We start from the raw sequence: 17,578 nt of genomic DNA, 5'->3' as shown, positions 1-17,578 counted from the left end.
CTCCATTTACAAAAGACTGAGTATGGAAGTTGGGTAAGTCAATGAGAACTTGCATATTTTTGCTCCAACCCTAATGAAACACACCTGAACAAACTAATCAAGGTCTGAAGGGTTACTAGAAAGATACTGGCAGGTGAGTTTTAATTAGGGCTGAGCTGAACTCTGCAGGGCTGCGGCTCTCCAGGACCAGAGTTTGCCACTCCTGATCTAGACAGATTCTTTTGTAAGTTTGTAATGTAATGTAAATGTGTTCAAGGTTCGAACAGGGGAAAAAGGAAACCCCGAAAAAACACCATTATTTGCTGGAGGCCATCCAGAAAGCGGAGGCCCAGAGGAAGGAGAAAGGAAAGAGGTACACAGAGAGGTTCTTTCAGATCAATGGAAGGTTTTCCTTTTTGTTGTTGTTTGTTTGTTTCTAATGAGGGATTGTGAGTGTTCAATGCGGAGAAGCACTGTGCAATATGAACAGGCTCTTTTAGTGCCCATGATTATTTGTCTGTTGTCTGCAGTTTTGAGGAATGGGCTTGGCTGACAGATGGGATGCCAAGAATGGTTTTAAATTTAATTGACCACAAAGAAGCTCAGAGGGTTCTCGGTAAGAGATCTGTCCACTTGTTCACTTACATTCTGTCATAATCAACTTACATTTCAAGTAAAGACACGTTTAATTGAGCCACAAATCCTGAGCGGAAAACGCAGCCAAAGTTGAGTCCCGGATTAGGCTGAAGTCAGATGCATATGCATATCTCTTGGTGATCTTGTTCATATCTCTCTACAGATCCTGTGACTCCCTCCAGAAGGGCAGGAGTAAAATCCGTGAGTGTAATTTCATCCATTATCAAGAGAATAGAGAGGCACTGATAAAGGTTTGTGCTTTATGATGTTGATTTGTCGAATTCCTGTTGAACAGAAGATGACGCATCTGAATGAAAGGGGGCGTGACACTAGAAAACGTAAGACAACATTAGGGTCCTGTTGGTCTTGTGCACGTTAACCTTCCCTTACGTCTGCAAGTTGCGTGCTTTCAGTGATTCACCGGTGACGTTATTCTTAGAAGTCTTTACACAGTACAGAGAGCACTGTTCTCCAGACCCCCTTTGAAAGAAGAGCTGTTTTACATCCGATTGTATGTGTGTCTAACCTTTTTTTTTTTTAATGGCTTGATTTTGAGCGGGGGCAAATTATTTGACTAAATTAAAAGAAAACTACTGAGTGGATCATTCTAGGGTGGTTGTGTACACACACATTTCAGTTCAAATAACTTGTAAAAGTGCATGACCCCTTTAAAATAAACTGTCTTCTAAGGTGTCCAATCATCTCAGATCTACCTCCCATGGCAGAAACACAAAAACTAAAAGAGAGAGAAATTAAACCAAGCAAAAGAATGCTAATGTCTGTTTGATCAGATCTAGCTGAAGTACAAGGTTATGAGATGCATTATGTGAACGCTTAGCTAAAGAGATGTGTCTTTAATCTAGAGTTCAAATGTGAAAAAGCTCTCCCTCCTTTAGTGGACTTTGCTATCTTAGGCACGACCAAAAGGTTTTAGAGCCAGAAATGATCCATCAACACTAACAGCTGATCAATGAAAACTGCCTAATTTTACAGAGTGAAACGTCAATCCAGAAAGTGGATAAAGACTGTGCAAGCTTTAGGAGTACTCATGTACATTTGCTTTGATAATACTGAATATGATCCAGATAAAATATTTGAGCAAAAGCTGTGAAAATTGCATTTCTTTTTTTTTTAATGATGAAATCTACCTACATTCACGTGTTTAAAAATACAATGCTTAAAGCTAAAATAAAATTTTCTTTAAAAAAAATAATAATAAAAAAATCAAAAACGCTAAAAGTGACTGGCAACCTTTTTTCAAAAATACTGAGGGGAAAGAGTAAAGGTCCTATAAGTAAGTAGCAATATTTTGTAACTTAACATGCAGCCAGTGCAGAGACTGTGAAATTGGGGAAACATGATCATATAGTCATATGACTATAGCAGCTGCATTTTGGACTAACTAGAGCTTGTTTGTTGAAGATGAAGGACAGCCAGCTAGTAGTGCATTACAATAGTCCAGTCTAGACCTCATCAATGCATCAACTAACTTTTCTGCATCAGAAACAGGGAACATGATCCGTAGCTCAGCAATGTTTCTAAGGTGGAAGAATGCTGTTTTTGTAACATGAGACCAAGTTTCTGACTGGAAATAACAGTAAATCCTTCTAGAGATTCTGCGTATTGTTGTTTGGTCCAATGTGTAACATCTCTTTCTTATCCAGTTTTAAAAGAAGAAATATTTTGGTCATCCAATCTTTTACATTTTTAACACACTCTGTTAGCTTAGATCATTTAGAAGTTTTGTCTGCTTTTGGCAGGTTATTGTTAATAGTTGTAAAAAAATATTTAATTGCTCATAAATGATATTCATAAACTTAAACCTCTATAACTTGTTTGATTGAAACTTTTTTTTTTTTTAGAAACATTTTGAAAATTGAAATGTGAAATCAATAGCCATAAATCTAAAAAAAAAAGAGGACAAACACTGCAATCAGCTTCATTTTCTCATGATCTAATCTAGAGTTTCTCTCTCTGTACTGGAGACACGACAGAGGACCGAAAATGCTAAAGCATTTGTACAGTCATTCGTTACCAGCACTGAAGTCGTTCGCCGCCGAGATGGGGACAGAATGCAGGGTCCTGCCGGTGGGCAAGACGGGCCCCTCCCATTCAAGGAGGTACACACACGGAAACACATCCGCCAAGAGAACAATAATAAAAGAACTAGGAGCTAAATCGGAGGGAGAAAAAAAATGGATGCCCACATCATTGCCCAATTGTTTTCCTTCGGCCAAAAAATGGGAAAGGAAGTGGAGTTTGTTGAGGAGATGAAGGATGGTCCGGACCACAACCCCAGGAAACACATCTAGCTCTGAGCTGAAGTTTCTCTGGACAGCTGCTGTTTCTGTAAACTGTTGATCATCAGTAAAGTCAATCTGGCGTTGAGGCTCTTGACTGCACTGCTAGTGTGAGCATCACATCTTTAGTCCTGCAGGATTGATCAGATCACATTCATGTTCATCATTCCCATTTGATCTTCACATCATTTGTTTTCCAGTCAGATAAAGGAAGAAACCGTTCATTTGTCACATTATGGACCCCGTTCAACTCCTGTGGTTTTTCATATTTTAGTGTTTCCATCACACGTTGTCATAATTGATCAAATGAAAGTAAAGCAGAATGAAGATCAGCCTCTTTTCCACACGAATACTCAATATTAATGACACAAACTCAGCGTTTATTGCCTAAAACCATAGTTCTGACTGCTGCTGGGGTAAATGTGTTTATTAAAGAGTAGACTAATGCTATGAGCTCACTCATATTTCTGAAATAAACACATAATAGTCTGTTTGTTTGGCAAGAGTCTATTAGCAGCAGTGAACCTGTTAGTGATGGACGCGTTTGAAGCACTTCCAAACTTTTGTGAATCCATTGGTTTGAAACAGTGGATCGGAGCACGTGTCAAACTACCAAAGTCAGCTGATTTCAGTAAATGTGTTTTGTTTATGTTGGAACTGGTTCGAACCGTTTTGTTTGGTAATTTCAATGGTTTGTCGATGGGAGAGATCTGTGTAAACCAGTGAATCATGAGTTCATTGAGATCGGCCCCCAGCCGCCAACCATTGAACCAACACCCTTAGCTTTTCCCTGATCTCAGATAGTTTCATCAACTTGTAGACATTTTAAACGAGTCATTTGTGTAATTAAAGGATGAGTAGTGTAATCCCTTATTAGCAACAAAACAAGCCCTGCAAATTAATATACAGTATTTTGAAAACCACATGTTATATAGACACTTTATATGTAATGGTTTTTTTATTGCATTTGGTGTATTACAGGTCCAATAAAACATTTGCAGTGGGGTTTTATGCAGTGGTGTAGTCTACATGATACGCAGGTATACGTCGTATACTAGAGCTGCACAATTAATCGTTAAAAGATGGCGATCTCGATTCGACCCCCCACACGATCTTAATCCAGCATTTAAAGATTCAGCAAATTATATTTTATTTATATTTTACAAAACTTTCTCTAGCCTAACTACCGCACAGACTGCTGTGAGCTGATGCAGTGACAGGTTCACCGTTCTCTCCAACATTACATAACCATTTAAACTTCATCTTTACTTTATTACATTTAATGAAGATTTGAGATATTAGCCGTCAATCACTCTGTCTCTGACACTACGCTCCGCTGAACTAGGAACCGGACGTTTATTTCTCTCAACTAAACTCTGTTCCGGATCTGCACAAACTGCATTGCTATCAGGGGTGTGTGATATGACGATTTTTGATGTTGGACAATTAAAAGACCTTTACAATCTGCTTTTGAAGAAATATACTATATTTCGTGCTACAGCCCACAGTCTGTCAGATGCAATTCATGGCGCCTCCGTGTCCATATACTGTTCAACGCGGCATTCATTCACATCAGATGATAACTCAGCGGCAGAGTTCCACTCACAGAGTCATTTACACTGGAGACACACTTTTCAAAATCCCGTTGGTGTCCACACACTTTCAGATGGTTTTGTTAAAGTAATCTCTTGTATTGTAGAATGCAGGCTCTACGCCGCCGAGAGTTTTGCGCGATCGTTAAAATGATTGTTGATGAATACAATGAATATTAATATCCTGCGTTTAGAGAGCGACTCGCCATTGCGCACAAATTAGGCTACATAAAATATCTAGGCTGTTATTAGTATGTGGGCTATAATTAGTTGTGTAGATAGCTCTGTATCATGCTTGAAAAATTCGGTCTCAATTAGCACTTTGAACATTGAAAGAGTAGTACTTTGATCATGCCAGATTTATGGACCAGCAGAGCAATGGAAACATTATGAGCATGACGATCCATTACCCCTTTACTGTTACTGCCATTTTTGAACAGAGACGTGAAAATGAAGAATTGAAACTTACATCTTTAGAATTCATGGACAAAAACATTTTGTAACTGATTTATGTACATTGTCCATGTTAATGCAATGTCTGATTTTAAAATGGCTTTCAAAGGATGAATTTTGAAATTAAGTTTTTATCTGATATATAATTTCTTATTATTTCTAAAGTGTAATGGGGGAAAAAGGCAACAAGGAAATCTGTTTGGGGAAAAGGTCAGAACTCCTGTTATGAAGTAGATTTTTGAGGTGCAGTCTTGCCATAAATATTTTTCCTACTTAATTTGTAACAAAAAAAGTCTAATATCTCTTTAGGAGCCTTAGACCTTTCCAACGATAAATGGTTTGTCATGATTAGATTAGGATTTATTTGTAAAATGGTGAAGTAAACTTGGGCATCCCACAGAGTAAACAGTGACAGCCATAAAGTGTTGTTGTCTGCATCAGAAACAGGGAACATGATCCGTAGCTCAGCAATGTTTCTAAGATGGAAGAATGCTGTTTTTGTAACATGAGAAACATGATCAGTTAACTTGAACCCAAGTTTCTGACTGTAGAGAAAATAACAGTAAATCCTTCTAGAGATTCTGCATGTTGTTGTTGTTTGGTCCAATGTGTAACATCTCTTTCTTATCCAGTTTTAAAAGAAGAATCATTTCGGTCATCCAATCTTTGACATTTTTAACACACTCTGTTAGCTTAGATCATTTAGACGTTTTGTCTGCTTTTGGCAGGTTATTGTTAATAGTTGTACAAAAAAAAAAAAATAGCTATGATTGCTGTGATTGATTTTTATTATATAAGTCTTTAAGAAACATTAAAAACTGAAATGTGAAACTAATAGCCATAAATCTAAATGTCATGTTCCAAATTTGAAGTTGATGTCTCAAAATATGAGCTCTTAGTAAGATTTTGAACAAACACAGCGGTGGATTTGTGATTCCCAGTACAGTATAATTTCTCTCTCTCAAACATTACAAGCTGCGCACACAAACAGAACACACTCCATACTAACATGATTATTGACTCTATAATAGACTCACATTTACAGAAGCAGAAAACAGGAAACTTAATCATAGTCAATTTTAATTTTGAAGCCTTGCAGACAGAATAAAAGTCTATTACCAAATATTGTATCATGTTATAGTTAAATGATCCTAGCATTAAAAATCACAGTTTTAATGGGTTTCAATGAGGACATTTTTGTCCTTAAGGTCCTGAGAGGAACACATTTTTTGTACCTAGTGTAAAAAAGATTTATTAAAGGAAATGAGGGTGAAATATTAAAATTCCAACAAAATGTCTCCAGTTAGAATTAATACAGGCAAAATTATAAAAAAAAAAAAAAAAAAAATGGCCAAAAATATGGATAAGATTGCACAAGGTTTAAAAGAGGACAAACACTGCAATCAGCTTCATTTTCTCATGATCTAATCTAGAGTTTCTCTCTCTGTACTAGAGACCAGTGAGACCCAAGCTAATAAAGCATCTCTACCGATTCTCCATGCCGGCATACACACACACACACACACACACACACACACACACACACACACACACACACACACACACACACACACACACACACACACACACACACACACACACACACACACACACACACACACACACACACTTCTGTTTCTACATTACTGGACCTGTTCAACAAAGTGTGCAGAACTAATTTGAGACTCTTTTCTTTTCTTTCCCCAGGTCTCCCCTCCTGAGTGTTTTTCAATCAATGGATTTCATTATTTATTTTTTTAGCTTTGTTTTAACCCCCTCCCCTCATGTCTTAATTTATTACCCCTGATTTTAGTGAACTTATTATATGAATGTTTTTTATCTCCCTGCCCTGTTTATTTATTGATCTTAATAAAATCATTTTACATCAGATCATATCTCTGTATGTTTGTGTATAAGTGAAGAGTGAACTAAGTGTGGATGACTACAATCATTCCAGCAGATCTCATAAAGTCCTCAATCACAGCACTGCAATAAATCACTCACATCCATTCATTCATACAGTAAACACACAGATCAAAGACAATTAAAGGCTGAGTTCAGACAAAAATGAAGATAAATTCTCAAAGGATCGTTTCTCCTCAAATGAACGAAAGCTGAGTTGTGTTTTCTGAGTAACAGTGAGAATCTCTCTATTGTTGGTGTTTCTAACAGTAGCCTGGACTCATTCAGACCCATAGAGTCATTGGCTTTAAGACAGAGAACATCAGAACTATTATCTGTGATCAGAGGATGGGGTTTTACACAGAGATCATGAGGAGGAGATCACTGTTCCAGAGATGAATCTGCTGTCAGAAACATTTCACACTAAACTCCATTCCTTTCATTGTTAACACGTCATTTGATTCTTATTTTTGTTTAAATACTTAACGTGCTGAAAGAAACTACTGTATGGTTTTCTACTGGGTCATTTGGTGCTTTAAAAGGTAATTTCACAAACAGACGCTCACAGACAGTGTCAGTGTAGTGGTAAGTCATGAGTGCTAAACTAGCCTTTTTTACTGATTGATTTTTTTTTTTTTTCCTCAAGGCAGACATAATCAAAGCAGCTGCTGAGAAAAACAGATTATGGAATCATCGGGGAATCTAGAAACTTCAGGTCTACCCAACAGTAAGAATTGAAACCAGCTTAAAGGGAAAAAAGGGCAAAGATGAAGAGCTGAACGCGGTCTTGAGCGAGTCACGATCTCAGCGGGTGAAGCTACTGCCTAAGAAGACCAAAGACCCACAGGAACATCAGCAACAATGTCCAATCCCATTGAATGTGAATGCTTTTAATTTATTAAACTTGTTTTCTTAGGTCTGCCTGGTTCTGGTGTTTTTTTCAGTTTTAGTCTTGTTTGACTGAGTGGTTCTGTAGTCCCACATGAAGTCTAAACTAGCCTCAACTTGGTCTCATCTGTATCTTTTAGGTCCTTTATGCTTGTGGTCTTCAAAGATTAACTGTGAACAGATACTCTGACCTCAAGCTTGTGAAACTTAAAGCTTTGTGCTTTCTCTGAACTTTTGAACCCACTGGTTGCTCCTATATGGCATTTATCTTAAGTCTGTTAAACTTTATTTCTGTCATTTGGTGTTTTAAAATGACAACACAGACCAGCTTTCCTTGATATGGTTTCAAGAGCACAGTGAAACCTTAATTGTAAAATCTCCAGTGTTTTAAATAAAGGCCTCGTAATGATTGTGAAATGATGCTGAAATGTGAGGAGAGCTGCTCAATGATCCGGATCAGTGTTGATCACAGTCACGCTGGAGTCTCTTCTGTTGGAAAATGAGTGATGAAAGTCTGAACTTCATCTAAACATCAAGAGACACATCTCTACTGAATCTACAAAAGAAACAAACTCAAGCCCTCAAAAGAAGAGCATCTTTCTGACTCTTTTCTTTCATTCATCTTGTCTTTCTTCAAACACACATTGACTCAATATTGACTCTCATTCCTCATCACACTCTCAGACTCCTTTCTCTTCCAGTCAGAAACAAATTGAGCTTTTCTAACGTCTCTCATTGATGTCAAACACCTGCTGACACTAATTAAACCTCGTTAAGATCAACTCATTAACTAGCACTTCATTAAGTGATGGAGAAACAGAGCTCTTCCAAAACCTTCAATCAATCGAACCCAAATAAATCAGTGTTTGGAATCGCTGGCGATGTCTGCTGATCAAAACACTGGAAATCCAGTAACAAATTCACCCCATAAATATAAATAAATCTAAATAACACCACAAAACAGTTGGACATGTTTCCATGGAATATATTCAATGAAATATAAAAATAAAAATAATAAAAATATCAGTGTTGTATTTGGTAAATGTTTGAAGTTTAATGAATCTGTGTTTGAAAAGCGTCCATCACTAACTTCACTAAAGAGTCAGCAAACCAATCATAAGAACATCAATCTGCCATAAAGCAGGGTTTGGGCCACATATTGATTGACTCACATGTTCAAAAAGCCTCATCAACGGTAAAGTACACTAATAGAACATTACACTATAGAGTTTAATTTCAAAGCTGAGAAGGATACCTAAAAGTGGAACACTGTGATAAACACCAAGAAGACAAGTGTTTTTAATGGAGGAGAGACTTCAGTTCACTGAATCAACTGTTCATTTAATGAATCCACATCCCATCGGTTCACCCCTTCCTTCACAGAAGCTACGGTAGCCGACACAGGATTAAGATGTCCTTGTTTTAGACAGCAAAGAATAATAAGGTTTCTTTTAAAACGTAAATTAGGGAATTATATTTACTTATTTATTCAGTAAAGCGATGCTGTTGTGAATATTACTGTTATTTGTTCATCATTATGTCACTGTTTCTTTCCAAGAACAACAGTGATGAAATGCGATCTGTAGAGCAGTTTGTCTGTTTAGGGCTACTGTAGAAACATAATGGAGACTTCCACCCCTGAAAACATAGTTATGTATATTATATTGCATTTCTGTCTAGAGATCGTCTCAAATATTACACATTGCACCTTTAATTCCGCTCCTGCAAACATTCTAATATTGAATTACATTTCCGCACATCACGGAATCATTTAAATCACTTCAGATTCAGCTCGTATTGGATGTAGGTGCATCTTTTCCACTGAACTGGGCTAATTTTCTCCCATAGGTTAAAGTTTTGAAATATTGCATGAATACCATTTGACTGAAATGCTTGAATTGAAACATTTAGCATTCTCCTTGTGATAAAACTGTGGTAGATATTAGTTTTGTGAAGGATAGCCACTGTAATAGGAAGCTTTTTTGGTATAGAAATGATATATTTTGATACCAAAACTAGAAAGAGTATCACATTTTAAATTTCTGGATATACGGTTTGATGAAAAACTCACGTTTGAAATATACATTAAAAAATTGGAGATGAATGTAAAAAGGTATTGAAAGTAATGAGATGTTTATTGGGGAAGTAGTGGGGGCTGAGAAGATGGCACTGAGAAGCATATCTACAAGTTTGATACGATGGGTCGATATATCAGAACATAATCAGGAACACCCGGCTAGGATCGTTCTAAAACCATTATGGGGAAAAAAGGAAAGAAAGAAATCAAAATCTTTGGATGGGAAGTATAGAGTGGTAAAGAAGTGAAGAAGAAACTCCAATAAGCTCCACAGTTCCATTGACAAATGATTATGGCTTTGTTCAAATATATTCTGATGCCTTAAAAAAACATGGAAGACAATGGCATTCATTATCCCATAATTTAATGTCAGAGTCACTGAAAGAACCACAAATATACTGACAACATACTCTGGTGAAATGATAGCATGTTTATTGGCATTGCAATGGATGGAGGAAAATAAACCAATGAGGACACTCATATGTTCTGATTCAAGTTCATTTTTAATTACAATTAGAACATTTCATTCTGAGAGCAGAGATATATTGATTGAGATTCTTCAAACAATGAAGAATTCAGTAGGAGTAAAAGGAAATGAGTTGGCAGACGAATATGGAAAGGAAGCAACAAAGAAAACAGACATTGATGTGCAGATAAAGAATAGCAGGACTGAAATGAAGTGTTTAATCAAACATGTAAAGAAGAGATGGCAGAATTAACGGAAGAAAGAAAGAACATGGATATTGTTTGATAGCATTCAAAGAGCTGTTGGTGAATATAGAGGAAGAAACAGACATGAGGAAACTATAGTCTCAAGGCTTTGATTTGGTCATACTGCTCTTAATAACAGTTTGAAGAGAATGGGTAGACATGAGACTGGAAAGAGTGAATATTGCAATCAGGAGGAAAATGTAGAACATATTATAGTGAAATGTCCAAGATACAACCAAGAAAGAAAAAGACTGATTGCTGATCTCAAGAAAAACACAGAGGAATTTGATTTGATTAAAATAGGAATAAATTAGAAGTGATTAAAACTTTTTAATGCAGTATTTAAAGGACACTGGTTTATATAATTAATAGAATGCAGTAAACTCAGTTTATGATCCTGACACACTCCTAATCACTAGGTGGCAGTAATACAGGTAAAAGTTGTATGTCTTCCGCCATCAGGACATCAATAAAAGAAGAGCTAAATCGGAGGGATAGAAGAAAAAAAAAATGAACGCACACGTTATCGCACAATTATTTTCCCTCGGGCAAAGAAATGCTAAACTTGTTGATTTTGTGGAGGAGATAAAGGATGGCCTGGAGCACAACCCCAGGTAACACATCTAGCTCTGAGCTGAAGTTTCTCTGGACAGCTGCTGTTTCTGTAAACTGTTGATCATCAGTAAAGTCAATCTGGCGTTGAGGCTCTTGACTGCACTGCTAGTGTGAGCATCACATCTTTAGTCCTGCAGGATTGATCAGATTCATGTTTATCATTCCCATTTGATCTTCACATCGTTTGTTTTCCAGTCAGATAAAGGAAGAAACCGTTCATTTGTCACATTATCGACCCCGTTCAACTCCTGTGGTTTTTCATATTTTATTGTTTCCATCACACGTTGTCATAATTGATCAAATGGAAGTAAAGCAGAATGAAGATCAGCCTCTTTTCCACATCACTGAATACTCAATATTAATGACACAAACTTAGTGTTTATTGCCTAAAACCATAGCTCTGACTGCTGCTGGGGTAAATGTGTTTATTAAAGAGTAGACTAATGCTATGAGCTCACTCATATTTCTGAAATAAACACATATAATAGTTTGTTTGGCAAGAGTCTATTAGCAGCAGTGAACCTGTTAGTGATGGACGCGTTTGAAGCACTTCCACACTTTTGTGAATCCATTGGTTTGAAACAGTGGATCGGAGCACGTATCAAACTACCAAAGTCAGCTGATTTCAGTAAATGTGTTTTGTTTATGTCGGAACGGGTTTGAACCGTTTTGTTTGGTAATTTCAATGGTTTGTCGATGGGGGCGATCTGTGTAAACCAGTGAATCATGAGAGACATTTTAATGGGTTTCAATGAGGACATTTTTTGTCAGTAAGGTCCTGAGAGGATCAATTTTTATTTAGTGTAAAATAGATTTAAAGGAAATGAGGGTGAAATATTAATATTCCTACAAAAATACACAACTGAGCCAAAATGTATGCAGTTAGAGTTAATACAGGCAAAATAAGAAACAAAACAAAAATGGCCAAAAATATGGATAAGATTGCACAAGGTTTAAAAGAGGACAAACACTGCAATCAGCTTCATTTTCTCATGATCTAATCTAGAGTTTCTCTCTCTCTCTGTACTAGAGACACGACAGAGGACCGAAAATCCTCAAACATGTGTGCAGATATGCCATGCCTGCACTAAGGTCCTTTGCTGCGGAAATGCGGACTGAATTTAATGTCCCGCTGATGGGCGAGATGGGCCTTCCCATGCACGGAGGTACACACACACTCATGTGTTCAGCACAGAATCATCTGGACTCCATCACATCTGTGTTTCTACTGTCGGCTCTGGCCACATTTCCATTTTCACTTTCAGGTTTGATCGGGTCTCCTTGGAGCCAGCAGACAGGTTTTTTGGCCTGCCATAACATTTAAGACATTTAAATCAAATTTTGTTGATGGCTCATCCGGACTCCCTCTCAGTCAAACAAGAGTTTTTACTGACAATAGAGACGTCAGCCAAATGTGGAAAGGGTCAAATATGGTCAAGTGTGTGAAAGCTTGTGCTGTTCCTGTCTGACTCACATCTTTCTCCTCCCTTTTCTTTCTCTGACAGATTCAGCGTGAGGGTGAGGGTCGGGGAGGAAGTGTACTCACCGGGAGTGGGTAATAGAAAAAAAAAATCCAGGGAGGCAGCAGCACAGAATGCCATGGATGCCATCAAGAGGACGGAAGAGGAGGAACAGGTGAGAGCTGCACTAAAAGCACAGCCAGAGTCTGATGACAGAGAGAGAAACAGGAAGCTCTAGCAACATGGAGATTGAGAATCAGTCGTAGAATTCAAAGAGTCTCCACTCAGACAGAAACTCAGTTTGAGCTCCGCGTTTCTCTCTGCTCCTGTGATGTTCAGCTGATATGATCCCCAGAGTTTGTTTGTTTTCTAGAGCGCTTTTCACAATACAAACCAAAATCACAATACTAATTAAAGTTTCTACATTACTGGACCTGTTCAACAAAGTGTGCAGAACTTATTTGAGACTCTTTTCTCTTCTTTCCCAGGTCTCTCCTCCTTTTTGTTTTTAAATCAATGGATTTTATTTATTTGTTTATTTTTACTTTGTTTTAACCCCCTCCCCTCATGTCTTAATTTATTACCCCTCCTTTACCCTGATTTTAACAAACTAATTATATGAATGTTTTTATCTTCCTGCCCTGTTTATGTATTGATCTAAATAAAATCATTTTACATCAGATCATATCTCTGTATGTGTGTGTATAAGTGAAGTAAAGAGTGAAATAAGTGTGTGTCCATCATGGAAGAGATGGGTGACTACAATCATTCCAGCAGATCTCATAAAGTCCTCAATCACAGCACTGCAATAAATCACTCACATCCATTCATTCATTCAGTAAACACACAGATCAAAGACAATTAAAGGCTGAGTTCAGACAAAAATGAAGATAAATTCTCAAAGGATTGTTTCTCCTCAAATGAATGAAAGCTGAGTTGTGTTTTCTGAGTAACAGTGAGAATCTCTCTATTGTTGGTGTTTCTAACAGTAGCCTGGACTCATTCAGACCCATACAGTCATTGGCTTTAAGACAGAGAACATCAGAACTATTATCTGTGATCAGAGGATGGGGTTTTCACACAGAGATCATGAGGAGGAGATCACTGTTCCAGAGATGAATCTGCTGTCAGAAACATTTCACACTAAAACTCCATTCTTTTCCTCATTAACACATCATCTGATTTTCACTCTGTTTCTTATTTTTGTTTAAATACTTAATGTGCTGAAAGAAACTACTGTATGGTTTTCTACTGGGTCATTTGGTGCTTTAAAGGTCATTTCACAAACAGATGCTCACAAACAGTGTGTCAGTGTAGTGGTAAGTCATGAGTGCTAAAGTAGTCTTTTTTATTGATTGTTTTTTTTTTTTTTTTCCTTAAGGCAGACATAATCAAAGCAGCTGCTGAGAAACTTCAGGTCTACCCAACAGAAAGAATTGAAACCAGCTTAAAGAGGAGTCTTGAGCGAGTAACAATCTCAGCGGGTGAATCCCATTGAACGTGAATGCTTTTAATTTAATAAACTTGTTTTCTCAGGTCCGCCTGGTTCTGGTGTTTTTTTTCAGTTTTAGTCTTGTTTGACTGAGTGCTTCTGTAGTCCCACATGAAGTCTAAACTAGCCTCAACTTGGTCTCATCTGTTGGAAAATGAGTGTGATGAAAGTCTGAACTTCCTCCAAACATCAAGAGACACATCTCTACTGAATCTACAAAAGAAATAAACTCAAGCCCTCAAAAGAAGAGCATCTTTCTGACTCTTTTCTTTCATTCATCTTGTCTTTCTTCAAACACACATTGACTCAATATTGACTCTCATTCCTCATCACACTCTCAGACTCCTCTCTCTTCCAGTCAGAAACAAATGGAGCTTTTCTAACGTCTCTCATTGATGTCAAACACCTGCTGACACTAATTAAACCTCGTTAAGATCAACTCATTAACTAGCACTTCATTAAGTGATGGAGAAACAAAGCTCTTCCAAAACCTTCAATCAATCGAACCAAAATAAATCAGTGTTTGAAATCACTGGTGATGTCTGCTGATCAAAATAAACAAATATAAATATTAATTACACCACAAACCAACTGCACATATTTTTATGAAATATATTTAATGCAATAAACAATTAAATTAAAATGAAAAACAAATGTTGTTGTAAAATGTCTGTTAATTCTTATTTTGTAGAGCTTTTGTGTTTAATTAGGCAAACTAGATCAGTTAAGAAACAACTAACAGGGAAAAAAAAGGCCAAGAAAACTTTTATTAAATTAACATGTGAAATGTTCAAATAAATGACAAAGGATGATCCGGCAAAACCAGAGACTGGCGCTTTAGGAGCGCATTTCTGTGACCCTATTTAATTTATTGATTTATTTTATATTTGTACGAGGAGTTGAAGTTCGAGGAGGTGCATCATAAGAAGCCTAAGATGTATCTTAAGGAAGTCTAATCGAATCACTTTGAACAGAACACAAAAGCAAATGAATCGGTGTCTCTTCTTCCTGCAGTGATGTGTTTAAGAGCTGCAGTAATACTATCTAAGTCACTGGGAAAACACTCTTAAGTTTTGATTTTACATTATGCCCCATGTGAATTCTGGCTTGTGTTATTGGTAGAGCAGACGGAATTGTGACATTAAGACATCTTTGAAAAGCATGCAGTGTGAACCTAGATTCAGCGGCTGCAGAGTTTGGGAGCTAAATACAAAAAGGATGAGAATTCTGATTTCATTAAAAATGATAAACATCTTGTTTTTGTGATGGACATAAATGCAAAATATCTGGCTTACACATAACACACTATTCCATTTCTATAATTCAAATCCGTGAAGGATTGTTAGGCTGGAGTAATTAGATTACTTAGAGTTCCTCTGGCTTGCTTCGCTTGGTACACTTATTTTCAGCGTTATCGTCGACTTGATTGCACAGATACTATTTGAACTGAACTGATGATTCATCACTGTTTTCTCTGGAGCATTCTACAGTCAAGCTTGAAATTATTCATACCCCTGGCAAATTCTGATTTAAAGTTACTTTTATTTAACCAGCAAATTTTTTTTTGACCGGAAATGACACAGGTTGAATAAGGTGATGTACAAGAGGCATCATTATGGAAAAAAATATTTCTCAGCTTTTATTTACATTTGAACAAAAAGTAGCATGTGGCAAAATTATTCATACCCTTTGCAAACTGTCACAGACTATGGGTAAATCCAAAGTTCTATACCATTCCAAATAGTCCAAGCTGTTCTAAAGCATCCCAATTAGGAGAAGCCTTCAACCCTAAGAACACCATCCCCACTGTCAAGCATGGTGGTGGGAACCTAATGTTTTGGGGTGTTTTTCAGCCGGTGGACCAGGGAACCTAATCACAGTAAACCATGAAAAAGGAGCAATACATCAAAATTCATCAACAACAACATCAGGCAGTCTGCAGAGAAACTTGGCCTTGGGCAACAGTGGATATTTCAGCATGACAACGACCCAAAACACACAGCAAAAGTGGTGAAGAAATGGTTAGCAGACAAAAACATTAACGTTTTGCAGTGGTCCAGCCAGAGTCCTGACTTAAATCCAATTGAGAATCTGTGGAGGAGCTAAAGATCAGGCTGATGGCAAGGAGACCCTCCAACCTGAAAGAGTTGGAGCTCATGGCTAAAGATGAATGGACAAAAATACCAGTGGAGACATGCAGAAAGCTGCTCAGCAATTATAAGAAGCGTTTGATTTCTGTAATAGCCAATAAAGGCTTTTCTATTGATTATTGAGAAGGGTATGAATCATTTTGGACATGCCACTTTTTGTTCAAATGTAAATAAAAGATGAGTAATATTTTTTCCACAATGATGCATCTTGTACATCGTCTTATCTTCTGGGAGATGTCTGTGAGATTTCTAATAATAAAAATAAAATAAAAACTTGCTGGTTGAATAAAAGTAACTTTAAATCAGAATTTGCCAGGGCTATGAATAATTTCAGGCTTGACTGTATAATTGGTGAACTTCACAGTTATTAAACTGAAATAAATGAATGAGGATCTGAATCAATGACAAACTTTAAAATCGACTGTTTACAGCTTCTTTACAGCAAAATCGTTGCTCGTTCGTTTCTATTAATCTCCTTATTCGTTCTATATACATTTATTTAGTACTAAGAAGCACTCGTTCGTTGCTATTAATTTCCTTATTAGTTTCCATATACATGTAGTTGCTGCTGGAAAGTACTCAGTAACTTGTTTATTGGTTCTGCTAGCGTTTTGTTGTAATTATTGGTTCTGATTGCAGTTAATGAAAGTAAAATTAGTAAGCAGACGGCCAAGGGAAAGCTTTTGTTCGCCCTATCGTTCCCTTCCTGAGCACACTCAAAGTGCGAAGTCAGTGGCAATCTAGTTTCGATTCGAGCCATTTGCAGTTGCCTGCCTTACTTTCGGGGGTGACTCACACAAGGAGGCGTACCCAGCTGTTATCACTTATGTGTTATTGACGGTCTATTTAAGCGCGTCATACCAGCTGACGCGGAAGACTCTCCTCGCATGAAGACCGACGAGAGTAAAGACCAGCGACTTTTCCTGCGCGACTTTTGAACCGAGCAACGACACCGACAGTGCACTTAAGTACTCCTTTCCTTATTTCTCTCTTCTTTCTGTCCTCCACTATCATGTGCTTCCAATTCATTCCGGTTCTCTCCACAAATCGCTCTAACATCTCACGCACACGTCGACGCAATCTTTCTAACCTGCGCACTATCATCACCTCTTCCACTGAACCGTTCTCTTTCACGGTTGGGCTATGGAACTGTCAGTCAGCTGTCAACAAAGCTGACTTTATTTCTGCCTTTTCTCTGCAATCTGGCCTGAGCATCCTTGGTTTGACTGAGACCTGGATTCGTCCTGAAAACTCAGCAACCCCAGCCGCTCTCTCTAATAACTTCTCCTTCTCTCACACTCCTCGTCACTCTGGAAGGGGAGG

The sequence above is a fragment of the Garra rufa genome, chromosome 25 (assembly GCF_049309525.1).
Source record: "Garra rufa chromosome 25, GarRuf1.0, whole genome shotgun sequence".
NCBI classification, from domain to species: Eukaryota; Metazoa; Chordata; class Actinopteri; order Cypriniformes; family Cyprinidae; genus Garra; species Garra rufa.
This window is presented reverse-complemented; position numbering follows the sequence as displayed.